We start from the raw sequence: 15,180 nt of genomic DNA on the forward strand, positions 1-15,180 counted from the left end.
ATTTAAGAGCGAAATGTACCAGATTTTTCCTGCACATGGAGCCTCCCAGGGTCTTGCAGCTCAAGTAGGAAGAACAATGAAAAGCAGAAGGCTTTCTTTTTACATCTGGCTCCTTGAAATGGGGCTAAGAGGCTTTCTGGAGGGTTTTGCTGGCTGGGACAGTTAGTGTTTACAGATGTGAGTGGCTTTCAGTCATTGCATGTAAATTACATTTGCTTTGTTGCACACACCCTGGGAAAACCAAGAGGAAGAAGAGAAATAATGTTCCTTTATCCGCCCACACACATTGACATTCAAGGCACAGTCTTTTCAGGTTTATTGGGTCCCTAAGCAACCTTTGAAGAGATCTGTACATCTGTCCGGCTGTCCCTACTCCAGTGGACATGGATTCCTTTGCTTTGCTTTTCAAGTCTCTGGTTCCATCTTTGGTCCATTGATTGAATTTTTTGATAACCATTTCTTGCATTCAGACCTGAGTGGCCACCCAGCTCCTGGGCTAATTCTGCTTCTCTCTTAAAATTTGATCTGTATTCTGAAGGCGAGTTCATCAGAAAAAGTAAATGTGGAAGCTAAAAGCCTAAGAAGTAAACTAAAATAGGAAGGTGGGAGAGAGAAAATTCTTGCTGAAATACTGAATCCCAAAACCACATCAGAACAATGTGAGAGTTGAAAGGGAGCCTTTCTAAAGTGAGAGAAACTGTCATCTAGGTTTCTTTTGGACCCCGCCCCTCCCAAGAAGAGAGTAGTCAATGGTAGCATTCCTCTGAGAGACAGTACATATTGTATATAGTCTGAACAATAATGGACGATCATGAAAATCAGATCATCTAGGAGTGTTGAATCTGACATTAGAGGGCCTTATAGAAGTTACTTAACCTCTGTGTGCCTCAGTTTTCTCATCTGTGAAGCAGAGATAATCAAAGCACCTATCTCATGAAGCAGTTTTAAAGATGACCTAGGTTCAAAGCTAATCTCCACCATTTACTAGCTGTAGCACCTTGCAAAAGACACTAACTTCTCTGACCTCCAGTTTCCTCTCAGTAAAATCAGAGTCTACATCATTGTATTGTTGTAGAGTTGGATGAGTTAATATTCTTAGAATAGGCTTGGAATATGATGAAAGCTCACAAAGTGTTAGTCATTATTATTTTTAAATGAGGCAATGTATAAATGGTTCTTAGTTTAGAACAAGTCCAACAGCAAGAATTGCATTAGCTATATGTGCTTATTTCTAGTTTTGTCCTGCTACCCACCCAAATTCTTAACCTTTAAATAAGGATTTAGCTCTGATCTCATGCTGATATCTTGGATAAGTCTTCTCATCTGATTGATTTCCATCACCTGGTGAGAATTTGCTGAGATTCCAACCTGACTACTGAATTTCTTCCCTATCCAAGTGGACAGAGGGCCAAGTTCCAGGTATATTTTATCATCCCGGACTTCACAAATATCATTGAAAGTAAAGGGCCCCAAGTTTACAACTGACAGACACTTTATAAAAGATCTTATACTATAAGGCCTAACCAGCAATGAGGAAATAAGAGTTTTCATTTGTGATTTTTTTCCCCTATCAAAAATAAATTTAACAACAAATAAAATATCCATTTTAGCAGTCGACCAGACAAACACGTGAAACTAGTCAGCTAATTTTAAGTTAGTATTTGACGGCCTTTTATTCTGTAAATAAGAAAAGAGTAGTCAGTGGAGTTTGGAATTCATGTGTTCCATGATTTCTGTTGGCCAAGGTCAGTTTCACTTGATTTCTCTTCCCCTCTTTCCCCACCCAGCCCCAGAAGCATATAAGCAGTTATTAGTTGGGATCTGTCTCTAAGTATCCTAGAGGCTAAGCAACAAGCAATTAGAGAAGAAGCAAAGCTGAAAGAAGGTAAGGAAACAACCTGATTGTTGAGTGGAGTCCTAGGCAGCTCCTTCTCTCTCTGCCTAGCCTGGTCTTAGCTGGTCTTCTTATTTCAGCCTAAATCATCACTTCTTCAAGGAAGCTCCTCCTGATTCCCCACATTGGGCTGGTTCTAGTTCTTAAAGACTTTTTACAACTCTTTTTACTCTTCTGACTATTTATTGTTCTGTTTATTATTCTGCACTTGAACTCCTGGGCTCAAGCAATCCTCCCGCCTCAGCCTCCTGAGTGGCTGGGACTACAGGTGCATACCACGATAAATAGAGCATCAAGCCCTATTTATTGTTTAGTACAGCTGCTTCAGGTTTCCCTAGGGTTATGTTCCTCAGGATATTCCATATAATTTACAGCTTACAGAATTCAAGATTAATCCTGAAAAAGGATTAAGACTGCATTTTTAAACCAGCTATAAAGTGGTACAGCTGTGCACCAATAACATAAGCACAGCTTAAAATTCATTCAGTCACCAGCTTTAAAATTATGATCATTGCAATTTTTAATTTGGTGAAAGAGAATTTGCATTGTTTTACACATTTTGTGCATGGAGTGGCTTTATTAATATTTTTAAATCTTTTTATATGTCTTTATTAATATTTTTATGTTTCTATGCCTTATGACATGTTCATATAGGTCCAAATCAGACTGCTCTATAATTATTTTTTGAATTAAATTAACTGGCTCTCCCCACTAAAGGATAACTTCCAGGAACTGTAACTATCCTTTGTTCATTTCAGTCCACCCAGTGCCTAGCAAAATGGTATGTGATAGACACTCAAGAAACCTGGAAGAAATGTAGAAGGATAGAAACTGATACTTTCTGAGAATAAAGAAGGGAGATTTTTTTCTTCTCTGTGAGCAGGGAGGACAGCATCTTTTACATCATAAAGGCAGGAAAGAGTTACCTCTTCCTCTGGGCTCCATCAGCATCCTGTCTACTCCTACATCACAGCACAGATCCTAATTGGCAAAGTTATTAATCAGTCTCTCTCCCACTGAAATAGTCACATCAGACAGATTCCTTTATGACTGAAACTGTTCTGCTGTAAAAGACTAACAATAAAGCAGATGCTCCTTCATGCCAGGCCAGTTCAATTTGTTATCCTACTCGCCATCTAGGGTAGAAGGAAAACTAGAGCCTTCTAACACCTGACATCTCCCAATCCAGGAGAGAAGAAGAGAAAATTCCCAGTTACCAAGAAGTGAATTGTAGCTCCCCTTTTTGAGGCTCTAATGCAATAGCCACCCCATCTCATTATGGGCCCAGAAACCTATAATCTCTTCTTTTATCTCTTCCTTTATAAGAATTACAGGGAGCTGTGCTCCCTGTACTGTGTCAGTTGCACATCATTTAAACAATTGCCTGTTGGACTATGCTTTCTCTACCCTACTCCTGGTACCAAAATCTGTGTCAGTCAGAGTTCTCCAGAGGGACAAAACCAATATGATATATGTATATAAAAGGGAGTTTATTGGGGAGAATCGTCTCACACAGTTATAAGATAAAGTCCTATGATAGGCTGCCTACAAGCTGGGAAAAGAGAGAAGCTGGTAGCCTGGCTCAGTTTAAGTCTAAAATGCCTCAAAACCAGGGACTCTGACAGTGCAGCTCTCAGTCTGAGGTCAAAGGCCCAGGAGCCCCTGGAAGGCCACTGGTGCAAGTTGAAGAACCTGAGGTCTGATGTCCAAGAGCAGGAGGAGTGGATGGGTCTTCCTCTCCTAGTCCACTGACTCAAATGTCAGTTTCCTCTGGCAACACTCTCAAAGATATATCCAGACACACTATTTTATCAGCCATCTAGGCATTCTTCAATCCAGTCAACTTGACATCTAATATTCACTATCACACCTGCCCTAGGCTATTGTTGCCCTGAGGACAGAGACTATGTTTTGTTTGTGACTGTGTCACTAGTTCTTAGCCTATGTAAAACAGAATAGACAGCTAGAAGTATCAAATGAATGAGGGATAAAAGAATGGATAGATGAACTGGGCTTCTGGGGTTCACTCCATCCCTTGTAATGATATCAAGGAAATGTCACAAAAGACAAAATCTAAACCCTCTTTAAAATCTCTATTAGTTAAATGCGTCATGCTTCCTTTAATCTGAAAGAGCTGGAAAAAATCTCTCATATTACCCTCAACCCTGGAACAGCACTTATAATTAGTATCTTCAAGATACTACATATATTAGAAACAACATTGGACACACTCTCTATATGATGAACACATCCTTTGCCTTACCTTTCATTTCCTGTGTCCTCTCTGCTTTTTCACTGCATTCTGTCATTTTATGGCAGACTCTCAAGAAAGGCATTAGAGTTGGTTGGGACCATTGCTATATCCCCAGCTCCAGCACCATATCTGATATAGAGTTAGTGCTGAATACATGTTACTTGCTGCAAGATGCAAGAACTTGCTGCAAGAAGTCTTCACTTTTAAGAGAATATTTCAATTACTTAAAACAATCATAGACAGGAGGAACGTGTATGTATCAACAATCTTAGTAAGGTTATTTAACAGTCTTAATAAGGTTATTGTACACACAAAACTCTGCTGATGCTAACAGCATTTATATGCTTAAGTTTTCCAAACAATGTGTTGAAAATATACCCTGAAGAATTGTTTATGCCAAATAAGGCTGACTGTTCATGATCATGACTGGAATTGCTGCATGTTTTGTGCCAGCCACTCATTCCTGCCAAACATCCTCCCAATTTGCAAGGATTCTCGGGTTTCATTTTGAAAATAAAGCAGTAAAATGCTTCTTAAGTCCAACTTACGTGAGTCTTAATTTTCATTAGTACTTACTTAGGCTCTACTGATTAAAGTAACATCTTAACTCTTTTTTTTTTTTTTGGCTGAGCACAGGGGACTTTATTGATGGTACACGACGAGGTGGGGCTCCCTAGGCCCCTCCCTCTTCAAGGGGTCTGCATGGAAACTGTGAGGAGGGGCAATTCAGTGTGGTGGGGGATTCAGTGTGGCAGGGACTCCCCAGCAGTGAGGGCCTCTCTTCCTCTTGTGCTCTCACTGGGGCTGGTGGTCCAGAGGTCTTACTCCTTGGAGGCCATGTGGGACATGAGGTCCACCACCCTGATGCTGTAGCCAAATTCATTGTCATACCAGGAAATGAGCTTGACGAAGTGGTTGTTGAGGGCAATGCCAGCCCCAGCATCGAAGGTGGAAGAATGGGTGTCGCTGTTGAAGTCAGAGGACACCACCTGGTGCTCAGTGTAACCCAGGATGCCCTTGAGGGGGCTCTCCGACGCCTGCTTCACCACCTTCTTGATGTCATCATATTTGGCAGGTTTTTCCAGATGGCAGGTAAGGTCCACCACTGACACGTTGGCAGTGGGGACGTGGAAGGCCATGCCAGTGAGCTTCCCATTCAGCTCAGGGATGACCTTGCCCACAGCCTTGGCAGCACCCGTAGAGGCAGGGATGATGTTCTGGAGAGCCCCACGGCCACCACGCCACAGTTTCCCGGAGGGGCCATCCACGGTCTTCTGGGTGGCAGTGATGGCGTGGACGGTGGTCATTAGTCCTTCCATGATACCAAAGTTGTCATGGATGACCTTGGCCAGGGGGGCTAAGCAGTTGGTGGTGCAGGAGGCATTGCTGACAATCTTGAGGCTGTTGTCATACTTCTCATGGTTCACGCCCATCACGAACATGGGGCCATCAGCAGAGGGGGCAGATATGATGACCCTTTTGGCTCCCCCCTGCCAGTAAGCCCTAGCCTTCTCCATGGTGGTGAAGACGCCAGTGGACTCCACCATGTACTCAGTGCCAGCATCGCCCCACTTGATTTTGGAGGGATCTCGCTCCTGGAAGATGGTGATGGGATTTCCATTGATGACAAGCTTCCCCTTCTCAGCCTTGACAGTGCCATGGAATTTGCCATGGGTGGAATCATACTGGAACATGTAGACCATGTTGTTGAGGTCAATGAAGGGATCATTGATGGTGACAATATCCACTTTACCAGAGTTAAAAGCAGCCCTGCTGACCAGGCGCCCAATACGACCAAATCCGTTGACTGCGACCTTCACCTTCCCCATGGTGTCTCAGGGATGTGGCTGGCAATAGGAGACAAGGTGCAGCTGCCTGTCGAACAGAGGAGCAAAGAGCCACATCTTAACTCTTTTTTTGAAATTCTTGTTTTGATTGACAAAGTGACGTGGAATTTTTTAAGTGACAGATTGACAAAGGAGCACAGAAACAAGTCAATAGAACTATGATGTTAGCTTGAGTTCTGAACACTCAGCACTTAAAAAGTGACTCATACCACCTTTTGTGCCAGAGACACCAACAACCTGAAAGGCTGTCCATCAGATATTTCTATTAGCTGAAACAGGAAAACAGTTCCTTATCCCAGTGGCTCTGAGGCCAAAACTTGTAGGAAAAAAGAAGGAAAAATACAAAAATCTCACATTGACTAAAGTCTTAAACATGGCAACAAGAGATTATATGCTTGGAAAATAACTCATAGCAAATAGGGCTTAAAGGCAAAAGCACTCCTGAAAAGTGAGCCCGCTGAAGACCCTTTATACTCAGGCCGTACCTAGTTTCTAAACCAGTGATTTTCCTTATTTGGGAGAATTGCACAAGAGTTAAGCAACCCAGCATTGTACTAATTCCAACAAGGCCATTACATCTAAAGCGTTATTAAGCACGTAGACTCTGCAGTCAAAATGAATCCTACCTCCACCACTTACTACCTGCAAGAGGTTAGGCAAGACATTTAACCCCTCTGTGCCTTCGTTTTCTCATCTATTAAATGGGGATAATAATAATACTAACTTCATAGAACTAATGTGAAGATGAAGTTAATTAATTTATGTAAAGAGCTCAGAAGAGTGCCTAACATATATTCAGTGTTATATACTTAGTAGCTATTCTCATAACCCTTTTTCATGATCTGTTTCTTGCCTTGGACAGCAGTTCTCATAACTGGGTCTTAATTTTCATGCATGTGTCAATTCCATAGATAGTTAAGGACCAACTACTATCCAGCCGACTTTGTCCTTTATGGAGTGGCCTTTTTTCCCAAAAAGACCCATGTAGGAGGCCTCACTTTGCCCTTCCAGGGATGAAGTGCCTTCCTTACTCCTTCTAATTCTTCCAAACACTAGAATTCTGCCTTTTATTGCTGCCAGACCTGCCTGATGCCCAGTGTCCCTCTCTCTCCCCATCTGCTCCTAATCACTGATCTCTCTCCTAACACCAGGGGCTTCCTGGCCTGTCTGCTCATCCCAATACTGATCTTTCTGTCTAGTCTTTAAGCTCAGCTGCCTGGTCTGGTCTTGATTCTGACAGCACCCTTGAAATTTGTTCAAGCAATGAATAAATTATCCAAATCCTTTACTTCCCTCCAGGGGAGAACTAGGAAGCCAGACCTTATCAAGCCAAAGGAATTTCTGCTTCCCCCTTGCTGCAACAATTTAATCTCTAAGAAGCTAAAAAAGCACTAAGGAAATAACCCTTTAATCATAAATGATCCCTCTCCCTCAAGAGAAAACAGACCTCTCCTGCCTGGAATTGCTTAAACAGGACTCTTCCATTTCACCAGAGCTTCAGGGCCAAACCAGCCTCCAGCTACCACCAGTTTCTGCAGGTTTCAGAAACTTGGAAAGGGGAACTTTTCATCCTGATTATTGCCTTTGCAGTGTTCTCAGGTGCCAGCATGCGATGGTGGGCATGGGTCTGAGCCTACTTTTGCATTCTTAAATAAGGCTAAGAAGCTGTTCTCCTTAACTTCTTAGCCCTAGACACTCATCAATCAACCAGATTTCTTGAGTGCACCTACTGTGTGCAGGCCTTTGGAAAGCAAATCACCTCCTATGTACTTTTTAAATTTTTTATTTAAATTTTTCTGGGTACAGAGTAGGTGTGTATATGTATGGGGTACTTGAGATGTTTTGATACAGGCATGCAACATGAAATAAGCCCATCATGGGGAATGGTGTACCCATCCCCTCAAGCATTTATCCTTTGAGTTACAAACAATACAATTATACTCTTTAAGTTAATAAATATTTTTAAACGTACAATTATTATTGACCATAGTCACTCTATTGTGCTATTAAATAGTAGGTCTTATTCATTCTTTCTAATTTTTTTTCTTTTGAAACAGCTCCAAAAAAGTTATCACATTCTTTCTAATTTTTTTGTACACACTAACCATCCCCACTTCCCCTCCATCCCCCCACTACCCTTCCCAGCCTCTGGTAACTAGCCTTCAACTCTGTACATCTATGAGTTCAATTGTTTTGATTTTTAATCCTTATGTACTTTTAAAAGTATTGGAGGGAAGGTAATATTCAGGGCAAAACAAAGTTCTGATGCTGCCAAAGCAGAAGGGACTTTCCTAAGGTCGCAGAGTTCAAAAGGAGCAGATCCAGGATTTAATTACATCACCCTGTGTTCAAATACAGATTGTTTGACACATCTCAAGTTCCATCAGTGGAACTTAGCCTGTTCCAGCTTAATCTCATGCCCTCTGCAAATCATACTCTTGGCTCCACGTCCATCCAGTTTCCTAGACAGCAGCTTGCTCATTCTGACCTCTAGGCCTTTGCACAGGCTCTTTCCTGTGCTTGTCACCCTCCATCCCGCCTCTATTTCTTCACCTGGCTGTTTGCTTGTCACCCTTTCATTCTCTTCTTTAACCTCACTGCCTCAAAAAGCCATTTCCAACTCCCCAGTCTGGATGAGCAGCCCTCCTCTTTTTTGCTTTGTGACTATCCTATCACAACACTTTCCATACTGCACTGTAATTGCCTGTCCACACGTTTAATCCCCTAATATGCTAAAAGACACTCAAGGGCAGGGCCCTTATCTGGTTTCTCTCTGAATCCCCAGGAGTATATAGGATTCAGAGCACAGTATGTGACAGTGAAGTTTTGTTAAAGTAAGGTGGATCAACCCTCTCTTTATCAGGCTGCCTCCCAGGCTAAAAATAACAGCTTTGCAACTCCTGGCTAATGGCTCCAGGCAGGCACTCCTGGCCCAGAGCACCTGACCTCTAATCTGAAAAATGTTCTGGAGTAACATGTGTCCTCCCACCTTTGCCTCTTACAGGCTCACTGATGACTGTCATTTCCCTGTTACCACCCCCATTACGGGATAATCAAACTTTCAACTTTCATCCAATGCAGCTCAAGCACAGGGTAAGCCAGAGTGAGCCTGGAGAGACAAGGCAAGAAAAGTAACTCTGCCTCTGCCATCACTTGGTTAGTTCTTCTTTATTAAAAGGGAAGTTTTTATTGAAGCATAACATAGAGGCAGAAAAGTGCGTACATTGTAAGTCTATAGCTCAAAGCTTCACATCCATGTGAACACATTTATGTCACCAGCACAAAAATCTGAAAATGACTAGGACTCCAGAACTTTCTTTTTGTCTCTGTCCAGTCACTACTGCCTGCAAAAGGCAACCATCTCAACTTCTATCGTAGATTAATTTGGCCTGTTTTAAAACATTTTATAAATGGAATTTTATAGTGTGTACTCTTTGGTATGTGGCTTCTTTTGTTCAACTTTATCATTGGTGAGATTCATCCATGTGGTTGCATATCGTTTTGGTTTGTTCTTTCTTATAGCTGGATAATACTACACTGTGTGAATCTACCACTTTTCATTTATTTGTCCTATTATGGATGAACATTTGGGTAGTTTACAGTTTGAGGCTATAATGAACAGTGCTGCTATACGCATTCATGTACATGGCTTTTGATAAATACACATGTGTCTTTCTGTTGGTTAGATACTAGATGTGGAATTGCTGGGATGTGACATAAGTTGCTTAGCTTTACTAAATACTGCTGAACAATTTTCCACACCAAAATAGATCTAATTAATCTACATCCTTGCTCATATTTGATATTGTTGATATGGTTTTGTTTTGTTTTCTTTTCTTTTTCCACTTTAACCACTGGATATAGTAGTGATATCATGTTGGGATTTTGATTTGGACTTCTTTGAATTTTGCCTAGTATGTTGTCATTGACCATTTGGATAAACTGAAGTATTTGTTCAGATGTTTTGATCATTTTTTTCTTTTTCTATCCTCTGCCTGTTATTGACTTGTAGGAATTCTTTATACAGTCTAGATATGAGTCGTTTGTCAATTGTATGCATTGCCAACATCTTCTCCCATTCTGTGGCTTGCCTTTTTACTTTTCTAATCTTTTGATAAATAAAGGATTTCATTTAAATGTGGTCCACATTATTTTTTTCTTCATGATTAGCGCTTTTTGTGCCCTATTTAATAAATTTTTGCCTACCTCAAAGTTGTGAAGATGTTCTCTTGTATTTCCTTCTAAAAGCATAGTTTTTACCTTTCATATCTAGATATTGAACTGATCTGTAATTGAATTTGTATATGGTGTGAAGTGGGAGTCAATAGTCTTTCTGAATTTTTTTCCACAGGACTATTGGTTGAAATGCCCATCTTTTTCCTACTTCATTACAGCATTACCTTTGTCATACATCAAGTGATCATATATCTGTGGGTCTATTTCAGGATTCTATTCTGTTTTTCTCTTCTATTGCTGTATTTTTCTGCCTTGCCAATAATACACTATCTTTATTATGATTATTTTATTAAAAGCTTTGATATCTGGGAATGTTCTCCGATTTTTTTTCTTCTTTAAGATTATTTGGCTATTCTTGGTCCTTTGCATTTCTGCATAAATGTTAGAATCATGATCAAGTTTTTTTTTAAAAAAAAAACCTCCTGTTATTCTTACTGAGACTGTTTTGAACTCACTGAAAAATGTGGGGAGATATGACAACTTTGCATTATTAAATCTTTCAGTCAATGACTATGTCATTCAGTTTATTTAGTTTTACTCTAAGTTCTCTCAATAATGTTTTATAGCTTTCTGTGGAGAAGAGGTCTTGTTCACTTTTTCATGAGATTTATTCCTGGGTATTATATGTTTCATGCTATAGTGAATAATAACCTTTAAAAATTTCATTTTCCAATTTGTCATTGGTATATAGGAATGAAATTGACTTTTGTATTTTGAGTTTATTTCCAGAGACTTGGCTAAATTCACTTATTGTTTCTATTACTTTGTATATAGATTATTTTGGAATTTACATACACAATAAGTTATGCCAATAATTTCTTTCTAATTTTTATAGCTTCTCTTTTTCCTTTTTGCCTTATCGCACTGGCTATTACCTCTAGTATGATGTTAAATGGTGGGCATTCTTGCCTTGTTCACAATCTTATGGGGAAAGCTTTTAATATCCATCATTAAATAAGATTAATGCTATGGCTTTTTTGTAAATATTTTTATCACATTAAGAAAGTTTCCTTCTATTATTAGTTTGCTAAAATGTTTTCTTGTGAATGTATATCAAATATAATCAGATACTTTTTCCATGGTCTATGAACATATTCATGTAATTTTTTTCTGTTAACGTGATGAGTTGTATTGATTAAATTTTGAATGTTAGACCACCCTTGTATTCCTGGAATAAACCATACATGGTTATTATATAGAATACTTTTTCTAATTAACTGGATATAGAGTTTGCTAATATTTTGCTTGATGTTTCTATATCTATTGTCATGAAAGAGATTGGGCTTCCATCTTCACTTTTGCCTTCAATTTTGAGATGAATTTTTTTCTACCTGGGCTGACCTCTCTTTTGTCCTATATATAGACTTAGTTAAATAGATTTTGCTTCCATTATTAGCTTAACAAACTTCCCCCAGATCCTCTAGTTTATCTCTTATTGACAGAACAAAAAGCTTTCCCAAAGACAAACTAGTCATGAGTCAAGTCATGGTTCAACCACTCCCTGGCAGTGTGTCCACTGTCACATTACAGATCCTCTCTGAGCCTGTTTCATCATCAATGAAATGACATTGAGAAGGAAGTTAGACAATGCATAATAAAGCAACTGGTACAGGCAGGTGCTCAGTAATTCCTATTTCTCACTATCTCTTCTCTTCTGCTTAAAAACTTTACAAATGCATAAGGCTTACTTATTTACAGGGCTTAGCTGTCAGAGTTAAGATTCAAATCTGAAAAATTAACTAATGGTGATGGGAGATGTCCATTCTTTTTGTTATACTCTAAAAAACAAAGCAAAGTTGTTTAGTGCTCCTGCTAAGCTTTTTTAAATACAAGCTCCTAGATTTTTAAAATTAGATAAACTAGGATTTATCATCCATAGTGCTACAGTTACTTCCCTGGGGCTTCAAACTCAAGTGTTAATGGAGTATTAAACATTTGGAAGTTGTCCAGGTATATAGCCTCTCTCCCATATTTAACAGTGTTTATGTGGAAAAATCAGCTTGGAAGGACACCTTTAAATAATGTTCTTCTAGATATATAATTGCAGTGTTACTTGTTAGTGCATAATAAACTGTCAACCAGACTTTATTGTAGCAATGGGAATGAGAGTTTGGGGGTGCCCTGAAATTATGTTCTTTGCATATGAGATGAGAATCAGGTGATTGGCTAGGCTTTATTTATAGATATCCAAATAAATCAAGAGTCAGAAGTTCAGAAAGATTGGGATGGGAAGGCTGAGTCCAAAGAAGGCTGAAGTCTATGAACACCCAGAGTCAGTACCTCTAATGCTATCAGAGACACTGGATTTTACTTCTCCCTACTATCTCCTTATTCTGGTGACAGGCCTGGGTGACATCAGAATTACCTTCTAACTAAATGTGAACTTGGCTCAAGCTGTGGGTCCCAGTGAAATAGAAAGGGCAAGGCCATAAGTTTGGCAGATCAATGCCAAATCTCAGCCCTGCCACCTACTTGCAACTCAGTTCCCTCATTCAAAACGTGGGGATGGTAACTAACCTACCGAGCAAGACCCCTGTGAGAATGGAAGGATATTAGCTGACACCTGTGAAGGATGCGATGCAGGGAACATGCTCAATCATAAATGGTGGTGATTGTGATGATAATGATATTGATGATGATAAGACAGTGACAATGAAGACAACATCCCTAGCTTTGGATAGAAGGGTGGGGGAGGATTACCTATATTTCTGCCTATGGAAACAGGAGGAGCATCCCTAAATGCCTCTTTTCTAATCCCTGCAATTATTTTATGGGTCTCTAGGCCCAGACACACGATCTTAGTTGGATGAGCCATGTCTCAATTTGGGTTCTCCTAAAAGCAGAATCTGAGGTAAGGACTGCAGGTACTTTATGTAGAAGGTGATAGAGGAAGCAGAAGTGAAGGAATAGGGAGAGAGTGACAGGGGAGGAGGAAAGGTCCAGCAAAGAGTGCATTATTCAGGTCACTGGCATCAGTGTACCTCTGAGAGGTATACAAAATATGTCCAGAATTGTCTACTTTCCAGAATTTTCTACTAGCACCCACCCTCTATAGATCAAAGGTTGCCTGCAGTAGTGTGAACTTCGCCACACTCCTAGGCACTTGCTTGCTGGCCAAGTAAACTCTCAAAACTTCAGAGAAGGCCATGGATCAGTAAACAGGAAGAGGCCCTTGAGGTGGACACTCCCTGGCAGTATCGGCAAGTGGTCACCCCTGCCTGCCATAGTTGCGGCTGAAATCAGAGATGGATGGAGGGTCTGTGATGCAGAGCACCAAATGTAGCTGCTGCAGGCCAAATCTTACTTCAAGTGCAGCCTCTACATGTAGACTGCAAGCTGTCTACTTGCCACATGTGATCCACAATTGTGAGCGACCATAGTCATCAGTAGAGTCTTGCCTTTCCCATCCTCTTGTGCCAGAAAGGGCTACCTGCATAGTTGGCTCTTATATTTAGTGGTACACAAACATATGCCAAATTCTAGAACTGTACTGTCCAGTAGGGTAGCCACTAGATACATTTAAATTGATTAAATTAGCTGATTGAAATTAAATTTAAAATTCATCTCCTCAGTCACACTGACCACATTTTAAGTGCTCAGTAGCCATGTATGACAAGTGGCTACCATAATAGATAATGAAGTATAGAATACTTCCATCTTCATGGGAAGTTCAACTGAACAGTGCCACTCTTGAGTGAGTCAGTTTGGATCTAAATCCTGGCTCTACCATGTACTAGCTGGGTAGCCCTGGGTAAGTCATTTAATCTCTCTGTGCTTTAATTTCCTAATCTGTAAAATGAGTTTATTTCCATTATTAAATATTCAATACAATATAGAAGCATACAGTAAAGTCTCACTATATGTTAATGATTATTATTTCCCAGTTCCCAGGGTGATATTTCTGTGAGGCAGGAAGTACTTAAAGAGCCTCCAGCCCTCATTCAGGCCCTGAATCCCTTGATGCTACTCTCTGGGCTTCTAAATCATCTCTATGCTCTTGATGGCCATGCTCATATACCTCACCGGTCTCCAAACAGAAATATTACTTTACCCTTCACTTCCTTTTCAACTTCTTGTCAGTTCCCCACCCTAGGTCCAGAGGCTGGAGCTGGAACAGTCACCCCCAGCTAATATCAGGAGCCCTACTGCCTGCTTCTGGGAACTTCTGTCTGTGTGCCTGACTCATTCTACCATCATTTTCCCACCACTTGCCCACCCTTCCAATGGGCCTCTGCACCACAGTGCTGACTATGGCCTGAACTATTACTAAGCTGACCACATCACTTTAAAACACTTACTGTCCTCTAAGACCATGTCCTACCCTAATGGACAGGTCCTGTGCATGTCCTGGTTTGCTACCAATGCCTACCGTTCCTAGAGAAATAAGATATTAATATTCAAAATAACCATTACTGAATGTTTTCTGGTGTGCCAGGAACTGTGCTAAGTGCTATACTATGGATTTCCTTCTGTAACCCCATTACAACCCTGGAAGATAGGTACTATTATTATTTCCATTTCACAGATAAGAAAACTGGATCTTAGAGAACTTACTTAGCTTGTTCAAGATTGCACAGCTAGTATATGGAGAAAACAGGAATGTGAGGATATCCTTAAGCCAGTAGGAGGTCCTTTTCTTCTTTCAAGACATTTAAAAAGGATGGACTGATGCATACAACAACATGGATAGATTTCGAATGCTAAGAAGTCAGACTCAAAAGGCTACATATTGTGGGAGACCACTTATATCCTGGAAAAGTTAAAACTATAAGACATAAAAAAAAAAAAAAAAAAAAAAAAAAGCTTGCCAAAGGCTGGGAGTGGTGGTGGGGTTGTTACATGGGAGTGTAGGAGGGTAATATAACTATTCATTATCTTGATTATAGTAGTGACTATATAGTTGCCTGCATTTGTCAAAACTTGCTAGATTTTACATTAAAAGGGGTGAA

At 40.2% G+C, this 15,180-nt stretch overlaps 1 protein-coding gene and 1 pseudogene across 1 annotated transcript in view; one reads left to right on the forward strand and one right to left on the reverse strand.

The window, feature by feature from the left end:
* SPON1 (spondin 1) overlaps nt 1-15,180 on the forward strand; it is a 311,628-nt gene that overhangs the window by 154,531 nt on the left and 141,917 nt on the right. The gene's annotated exons all lie outside the window — the stretch shown is intronic.
* On the reverse strand, nt 4,891-6,029 carry LOC101034141 (glyceraldehyde-3-phosphate dehydrogenase pseudogene; annotated as a pseudogene).

Source organism: Saimiri boliviensis, chromosome 6 (assembly GCF_048565385.1).
Source record: "Saimiri boliviensis isolate mSaiBol1 chromosome 6, mSaiBol1.pri, whole genome shotgun sequence".
Classification (NCBI taxonomy): domain Eukaryota; kingdom Metazoa; phylum Chordata; class Mammalia; order Primates; family Cebidae; genus Saimiri; species Saimiri boliviensis.